We start from the raw sequence: 9,635 nt of genomic DNA, 5'->3' as shown, positions 1-9,635 counted from the left end.
AAACAGTTGGAAGTTGGTTCTAACCGTTAATCTGTCTTTTAGTGTAGACTTCAAAATTGCAGGCAGAATGCTCTTAGTCGACTAACCGATATCGTAGTCGACTAAGTCATCTCTGTCTTCTGATCCTAGTTTCTGGCAGTTCTGGTAGTGTGCACTTAGTCGACTAACTCATTCCTTGGTCGACTAAGTTGGTTCTGTTTCTTAATAGTCTTCAGCCCGTCAACTTTTGATTTAAATCTTAACTAACTAACTCTTCATTAATCGACTAAGGGGCTTCTGTCTTGTTGATCAATTGTGACTTCCTTATTTTTATGCTCTTTGATATGTGCATTTAAATGATTGATTAAATATTTGCTTACAATTTTTGTCCTGCACACTCAATCAGAAATATTAGACACAAATGAAATGGGAATGTTCTATTATCATCAAAAACTAATGGAGCCAAAAGAACTTGGCTACGCAATCCATTGTAAAACATCTGCACTTGGAGCCATTTCGGAAAACCATGATGTGGGCACTGCCTAAGTAGGTCTTTGTATTTATTCCAAGCTTCATATAACGACTCACCTCAAACTATATGAACAAAGTGATATTGTTCCTCATTTTAGTTGTCTTTGCCAAAGAAAAGTATTTTTCAAGTATCTTTTGGGCAAGGTCATCCCATGTTGTGATTGAGCCTATGAGTAATGAATTCAACCACACCTTTGCTCTGTCCCTCAATGAGAAAAGAAATAATCTTAATCGAATGGCATCATTTATTGCCCTATTTTGCTTAAATGTGTCACATATCTCTAAGAAATTAGATATGTGAGCATTTGGGCTATCATTCGGAAGACGCCCAAATTGGATTGATCTCTGGATCATAATGCTAGCTTTATCTCGAAATTATTTGCTTGAATGGTTGGCCTTCTGATGCTTGATGGGATACCTTGTACTAGCGGAACAACATAGTCCCTTAACAAAAGTTTCTTTTCAAGAGAAAGTTGGAACAATAAGAAAAAAAATAAGGAAATTAGTAATCAATAACTAAAATTCCATAAAACTAAGAAAAAAAACTAATACACCATAAGTATCTATGTAACGCCCCGTACCCTTGTTCGAAAGCCAATAAGGCCTTATCGATGAGACGAAGGGTCATTTGACGTATAATTTAAGTGCCAGAGAGCGATGATGGGCGAAAAGAATATTTTAAAATGAAATAATATTTTATGAATAAAATAATATTAAAATATTAATATTTTATTTATTATTGAAGTTAGTCAGAAAGAAGGGTTATATGACTAATCCAAGTGGGGGAGAAGAAGTAAGAAAGGATTTTGAAGGAAAAACGACGTCGGTGGAACCCGCGTGCTTTTATTAAATCGAGCTAGCGTGGCTAAGTATATATTTAAATATTATGGTGATATCATGGTGGAGTGAAAACATTATTTTTTTTTTACACATGTTATGGAAGGAAAATAGAAGGAAATTAGAGTTTAAGAAATTTGGAAAGGCCCAATTGTAAAGGATGAAAGTTAGAGGGGTCACAAGGTAAATAAGGAAAAATTTGAAGACTCATTTGTAATTTCAGTATTTGGAGTTAAAAAGAGGAATTTACTAACCAAGGAAGGTTAAACTAAGTGGAATATGTGATGTACATGTAAAAGTTACTATTACATGCAACCATAGCATGAAAAAAGGAAAAGTTAGTGGGAGACATGTGAAACCCCCACCATGTGAAGTAAAAGAAAGAATAAGACTAAAAATTGGTTTGCATGAAAAGTGATTGGTTCAATGGTGGTCAAATGAGGGAAGAAGAAAGTGGGGTGAGTGAGGTTCGGATGGGACAATAAATGATTAAATAAGATATAAAGTAAAAATGGTATAAGGAATAAAGAATTGAAAAATGATGAAAAGTAAAGAATGAAATGTGAGTGGTGGGTGGAAGGTAGCAATGCCTTCTGCCATGCGATTTTATCCCATAAAATAAGTGGGAAAGAAGTCAAAAAGCTATGGAACATTAGGCAATCTACCCATGGTAAGAAAACAAAGAAGGAAGAAAAGAAAAATAAGGAAATAGGCAAACATTGGGCAATCTGCCCAAGTGAGTGCAAAAATAAACAAGGAAAGCCAAACATTTTCAAGGCTCGGCCTTGAAGAATCTACCTATAGCCAAAGAGGAAAAAGAAAAGGGAAGAAAGAAAGAAGAAAAGAGAAAGGAAAGGAAAAAAGAAAAAAAGAAAAAGAGAGAAAGGAGGGAAGGATCAGGTGGAAGACTTAGAGAAAAATCGAGAAGTTTTTCCTCCCACCCACATGCCATTGTTGAAAATCAAGGAGAGCTTGGAGGTGTGGCTTAAAGATTTCAAGGTAAGGAAGGTAAAAATTGTTAGTTTGATAGAATATTTGCTTTTTAAATCGATTATAATGTGTGAAAATGTTTATGACAGCAAAAGGAAACCGTGCATGTTGGTGAACCACAAGGAATGTGAGATTTCTTGATTTTAAGCTCGAGTTGAATTATTGAGTAAAGGTAAGGTAAGTTGTGGCCAAATCCTTGGTTGTTTATGTTATATGGTTATAGATTAAAAGGAATGCTAGTATTGGTGGTGAGATTGATGTTGTAAGAATGTAATGTGGAAGAAAATAAAGGATAAGAATTGTGCATGTTAAGATTTAAGAATTTATTTGTTGATTTGCTGCCATGCACGAGTACATAAGAGAATTGTGTTTGAATGGTTGCTAGGAAATGTATAAATAAAGGAAGTGAGCTGTGGTGGCATGCTAGACGAGGTAAAGAGTGATCAAAAAATAGGATTAGTTATATACATGCATGAATCAATAGCGACGTAGCGTCCCGCTATTGCGAGGTGAGTAAAGGGTGTCCATTTTAAAAATTCCCATAGCTATATATATATATATATATATATATATATATATATATATATACTTATTGATTTACTTTACACGTAAATTTGTGGACAGCATGAGCTGGTAGAATCCTAGGAACTTCGTGAATGTTTAAAAGGTTGGAAATGTTTGATATTATATATATAAGCTAGATAAGTAAAGTGCTTTATAAATTGGGAAACAAGCCTTTGCACCATGATTTTCTATCAATTGTGCCTTGATGTTTGTGCGGTGTGCATTCATGAAATAAACACATGTTCACCATGCAGATTTATACATTAACTTCATGCAATGATTTTATATTACAAAGCTTATAAGGGTGTTGAAATGAGCCTTTGAAAACGTAACTTGATTTGTAATGGTTTTACTAAACTGAGAGATTCGAGAGTAGGCCGACAATCACTTCAGTTAAGTGTGACCCTTGTGCACCAATAAGCTCTAGCTAGAGAATCCTTGGGTCGCTGACGGGCTGTTAGACATGGCTGGGGCCATGGTTAGTGATATGTAGGTGGCTAGGCCACCAGTGCTATTCGCAATTGCGACCGTTTGATTTCTTCGATGCCGACCAACATCGTTAAGACTGCCATGACATGTAGGATTCAATGGAGCGGGGCTCCCGGATGTTATTATGTTGAAATGGATCCACGAGTTTTATTTTTTTTCCTACTCTAGAGTAAAGTCTCTTTGGGTTTCTGAACTCGTATTTTCTACGCATAATGAGAGCAATAAGATTTTCGGCAACTCCCCTGTTTATACAATGATGTGGTTTTAACTCCTCATGCATGAGGTGATTTGTGAACTGCTTATAAGTTTTCTAAGAGTTTAGCTTTACGGGAGCATGCATGTGTATACTAAATAGTTTTTATACATATATAATGATGATTTGAATTAATTATCTTGCATTAAATTTCTTGGTTTACCTGTAAGGCACATCCCTTTTTAAGTTAAGCTGTTTATATATTCTTCGTTTTTAACATTCAAATTCTCTACTTTTAGCTTGTTTCCCATCTACACCTTACTCACGGAGTTGATGATCACTGAGTTTGTGAGACTCACCCCCTTCACCTTCTTTTGCAGATAAGTGATCATTGCAGGAGTGTTGTCCAACGTATCTTGTTTTGCTATGACGTAGGTAATGGCATCTCATAGCCCTTCACTCTGAGTCGTTCCGTTGCCTAGGGTCGTGTCACATAGAACAACTAGATGTTATAAAGTATTGTTAACCTTACGGATATGTATTTTTTAATGACTTGTGATTGTGAAATGAATATTAAGTGTGACGTTAATTTTTTTGGGAGTTTAATGACATTTGGATAATGTTAATTGTTAAGGATAGTATCATTATTGCTAGTCAATGTATTCTTGAAGGTATATTTGATGGAATTCATAAGAGGCTTAACTTAGGCTTGTTCGGGATTTGACAGGTTTACTCGCAAGTCTCAAATGTCGGTAACGATCAGGTTAGAGGTTGTTACAGTCTAAGTGTAAAAAACTTGGGTTGCCTCCCAAGCAGCATTTTCTTTAACATTTTTAGCTAGACTCACTTTTCAGATCAAGTGGGGTTGGAAAGACTAACTGATAATTCTATTTTATAGAATTATTTTAGTCCAATTTTGTTATAAAATTTTAGCTAAGTCTTCAATTTTCAATTATAATTTAATTATTTTTAGTTGTTTTTATAATTAGTTTATTTTAAAGTGAGTTATTTTAATTTAATTTTATTTCTTTTAATTTGATTGTTATTTATTAGTTGTTATTTTTTTTGTAGGATTAAAAGAGATTGGGCTTAATTTTAGAAAGTGAGGTGTTGAAAGACCCAAAAGTCTACTTGCATATGCTTCAGTGTTTTGGCCATAACTCACGCTACAGAACCTTAAATGATGCAATTCTTAAACCATTGGAAAGATAAGAGACAGAGCTGCAACTTTCATGAGATTACTTTACCTAGTTCTGCTTCGAATATAGAGAAAATCACATTGGAAAATGACTAGACTGACAATTGATTTTTTGGGCCTCTCATTACACTTTTAAGCCCAATTAAACCATAGGTCAACTTAGGGAAGTATAGGTTAAGTTTATTAGTATAAATAGGATATTTTGAAGAACATTAGAGTAGACAACCTTTGGAGATTCAAGAAGCTAGAAGTTGAGGCTGAAACTTGGAAATCAAGGCTACAAATATTGTTTTGTTTTCTTCCTTAACTTTTATTTTTCTTTTTACTCTCAATGGTTGAGTTATATACAATGTTATTTGTCCTTATGATTATGAGTAGCTAATTTTCTCTTTCTAGGATTGCAATTGAACTCACGTGTAATCTAAATTTTTAATCTCTTTCTTACTTATTTTTAATGGGATTTAAATTGTTTATTCCAATTTGTTCTCAATGCTTTTAATTTCTTGATCACCAATTGTATTGATTTAGGAACCTAAACAAACTTAGGAAAGAGAGTTTAGTGTAGACTAAAATTAGGATAGCATGTGATCATATTAATTGATTTGTGTATAGGATAGGGATATACCTATAGGCCATGTGTAGCCAAATGAGAGCCGAAACTTAATGAGTCTGTTTTAATTTCAATTCACTTAGGGATATAGTGTTTTGGTTAAAATAGATATTTCAATGAAATGAGTCGAGAGACCTTTATAAATAATTCAAGACTCTAGGTTAGCAATTCAACCCATTGAAATAAGTTAAGGAAGAGAGGTAAGATTTAGATGAAGTGTGAGGGATATTGTAATCCTAGGCTTGTTTGATTTGATATTTGCTTAAGTTATTATTTTGATTTTTCTTGTTGGTTTAAATTTTTGTTAATTAGTTTTATTTAATCAATTAATTTTGAGTGTTTGGATAAGATTAATTTGTTTTAATTTTAATACTTAGTAAAATTTTAGATTAATTCTCTGTGGGATCGATACTGTATTTGCTTATATATTATTTATTCGATATGTATACTTGCGTAGTAGAATTTTAACTGACACTAACAGAGGAGTGTTGTCAATCGATGTCACCCCCTCAATAACACTTTAGCTCCTGCCCATTTACCTTAAACTTTTCATTAGTTGTGCTGTTTACAAGTTCCATAGCACCATACAGAAACACTTTCGAATATGAAGTGGTCTTGATCAGCATGACTTTAACTTTCTTGGGAAAGTTTCAAATGAGAATTGAATAACAACACATGTTGACTTGGCTTAAAAGAATGCTCAATAATTTTTTTTATCATGCCATCTTTTTATCTTTTCTTTATAAATCTTGGCATTTTGATAAGCATCTAATCTTATCTCATCCATCTCATTTAATTAAAGTAGGTGCTTGTCACTAGCAACTTCTAAATCAAGGTTTAACCTTTTTATCGCCTAAAGGCACTGCGTTCCAATTCAAATGCCAAGTGCCATGCTTTTTTTAAAACTAGACGACATACCAATATGCGTTTTGTAGTCCAATATGCCCATAGTGCATCGTCAAATCTTTTTGGCTCAATCTTTTTTAGATGGAGCTATGGCCTTTTCCAAGATTTGCTTGATTTCCTAATTCGATACTTTAGCTTGTCCATTTCTTTGGGGATGATATGTGGTTGCCACTTTGTGGGTCACACCATATTTTGCAACTAAAATACTGAAGAGTTTATTACAGAAGTGGCTGCCTTCATCACTTATTATTGCTCTTGGTGTGCCAAATTTTGTGAAAATATTCTTCTTCAGAAACTTCAAGACAACCTTTACATCATTTGTAGGTAGTGCTGAAGCTTCTACCCACTTCAATACATAGTCCATAACTACCAAGACATAGTGATTGTTGAATGATGAGATGAAGGGTCCCATGAAATTGATCCCTCAACATCAAAGAGCTCCACTTCCAAAATATTAGTAAGTGGCATCTCATGACATCTCGAGATATTCCCCACACGTTGACACATATCACAATGTAAGACAAAATTATGAGCATCTTTAAAAAGCGTAGGCTATAACAAACTTGATTGAAGGACTTTTGCAGTTATTCTCTCCCCACCCAAATATCCCCTATATGCTGAAGAATGATAGTGCTTCAAAATGCTTTCAACCTTTTCCACTAGAATGGACCTTCTCAACATTTTATCTACATATTACTTATATAAAAAAGTTCATCCCATACAAAAAATCTAACATCATGAAGAAACTTCTTCTTTTGATGAAAATTTAAGTTAAGAGGAAGAAGTTTACTTACAATGTAATTGACGTAATCAGCGTACCAAGATATTTTTTTTGACCACTAAATAATAATTGCTCATCAGGGAAATTTTCATTGATCAAAATTGAGTCCTTACTTTGATTGTCATTCTCTAACCTTGACAAATGATCTTCTACTTGATTCTTTATGCCTTTTCAATCTTTGATTTCTAGTTTGAATTCTTGTAGCAGCAATATCCACCTCATTAATCTTTGTTTGGCATCTTTCTTAACAATTAAATACTTAACGCCGAATGGTCGGTGTAAACAACAACTTTCATGCCAATCAAATAAGAACATAATTTATTAAATGCATACACAACAACAAATAGTTCTTTTTTAGTGGTGGGGCAATGCATTTGTGTGTCTGTGAAGGTTTTGCTAGCATAATATATAGAGTGGAACATTTTATCTTTTCTTTGTCCTAAAACTACACCTACATCATTCCAACTACGATAACACATAAGCTCAAACGGATTGACCAATCATGTAAAACTCGATATTGTACCTAACGGTACACTTGAATTGATTTAACATTGAACTAGTTTAAATAGGAATCGTAGGATGAAATTTAACATCTTATAGTCACGGAATGACTAAAAATGATTGTTCGGAGTTCGAGGGTTCATTTGGGGAAAAATTTAAAATTTTGATGTTTAGGGGCAAAATCGTAATTTTTTCACCTGTGGACAAAATTTGAGATTTTGAGAGAATTTAGATCACATTTGACAAATTGGAGAATGGTATGAGTATAAGGGATGAAAAATATGTCTATGGGCAATTTTTCAATTTTTGGGGCAAAAATGTAATTTTTGACTTTAACGGGGGCAAAAGTGTAAATTTCAAAAATTACTCCACCAAGACTTTGGATAAGTCTGAGAATTTTTTCTAAGCTATGGATATGTGGGACAAGTGTATGGCGAAAATTTGGAAACAAATGGATGAAATTTTTAAAATGGGCCAATGGGAAAGTGACACGTGGCATTTTTTTAATGATATAATATTATTTTAATGAAAAGTCAGCCCATTTAAACCCCATTTTAAGTGCTGGCTGGCCATAAGGGAGAACAAGAGAGAAAATAGAGAGGAAAGGAAGAAGAAAAAGAAAAACCAAAGAGAAACAAGAAAATTCAAAGGGGAATTCGCATTTTTCGCCCCGTTTACACGTCTAACGGTAAGATTTTTTTACTTTAGCTTGATTTCTACCTTTCTTATGCCTTTGTTTTCATTTAGCATGCTTGAGAAGAGAGATCTAAAAGTGATATCAAGGGCTGGACGAAATTCTAAGGGAGAGATTTTGAAATTTTTAGGTTTTGATTATTAGTTAAATTGGTAGTTTTAGTTAGTTAAATGTGTTTAGAAATTAAATTGGGCAAGAAAGCATTAAATTTTCACAATACCCTCCCTTGGCCAAATCTGCAATGAGGTAAAATGATGATGATCTGATTTTTATTCTAAGAGAAATGAAGAGAAAATGATGAAAAATGGTTAAATGTGATAGAAAAACAAAGTAGAAAATTTATCGAGTTAATGTTCTTTTTTTGGCTGAATTTTCCAAGGAGGAAAGTGAACTGATTTTGGTGATTTTAGAAGGTTATTGGCTGATATTTAATGGTTAGAAATGTTGGAGAGAGAATGGGATGATTTAGAGCTAAAATGGAGTGCGTTAGCAATTTATCGGGTAAAGTGCGAAAAATAGGTTAATATCGCATTTAAGCCATTTTTGGCTATTGCATTTCATACCATGCATTAGTATAGGATTTAAGTCAAATATATAGTGATTTAGCATTAATGTGATGAATTGAGTAAATTTTTGCAATGTGTCTAGGAGGAGAGCCCTCCGGTAAATGTAAGGAAATCGTATCCGACGAGTAGTTATCGGGGCACCTAGAAAGCTTTTAGTTTGTACAAACGGTGAGTAAACTTATTATTACTGTAAATTATCTAGAGTTTATTTTTAAATGCTCTTTATGTATTTTATGAAATGAAAACGAGATTAAAATGGGATTTTTGATGTTTTACAAATAAATGTGACAAATAAAGATATATTGGGTTGATTATGAAATTGAGTAATTGGAGGCTGTTAACTGTCTTGAAAATTATATATTTTCCTATGAATGGCTTATGAGATATGAGTATATGTGGCTATATTTTGTAAGTGTATTGGGAAATTTATATAAGCTGTTTTTACTATGCAGGCTGGATAAATAAATAAAAGTCACGTTATACTGTCGAAATTTTATTAAAATTGGTCTGTTGGTCACTGCAGTGATGGGTTTCCGTAGACTGCCTATTGGAGGGGCACGATAAACCCGGTTATATAGTTACTCCGATTGTAAAGGCGAAGAGGGTAACTCCCGGGGTAGTATTAGAGCTTACTTCACGTCGAACCCCCACATGAATGTGTAACTCGGCCAACGCTAAGGAATGGCTTGTTTTAAAAATAAAAATGTGTTTCACATGTTAATGTTATAACAACCTTCGCGGACTCGGTTAGATGCCTCAGCCAAGGTATCCCCGAGGATTAGTTTTGGCTTGAGCC

General features: G+C 33.7%; 1 non-coding gene across 1 annotated transcript; it reads left to right on the top strand.

The window, feature by feature from the left end:
• Nucleotides 1–500: 500 nt before the first annotated feature.
• LOC148762463 (small nucleolar RNA R71) lies at nucleotides 501–606 on the top strand. The gene has a single exon (XR_016026825.1). It is a non-coding gene; the product is annotated as a small nucleolar RNA R71 (small nucleolar RNA).
• The last annotated feature ends 9,029 nt before the right edge of the window (nucleotides 607–9,635 follow it).

This window comes from Theobroma cacao, chromosome 5, assembly GCF_053813885.1.
Source record: "Theobroma cacao isolate CCN51 chromosome 5, ASM5381388v1, whole genome shotgun sequence".
Lineage (NCBI taxonomy): Eukaryota > Viridiplantae > Streptophyta > Magnoliopsida > Malvales > Malvaceae > Theobroma > Theobroma cacao.
The sequence above is the reverse complement of the archived record's forward strand: the minus strand, read 5'-3'. Positions and strand labels throughout refer to the sequence as shown.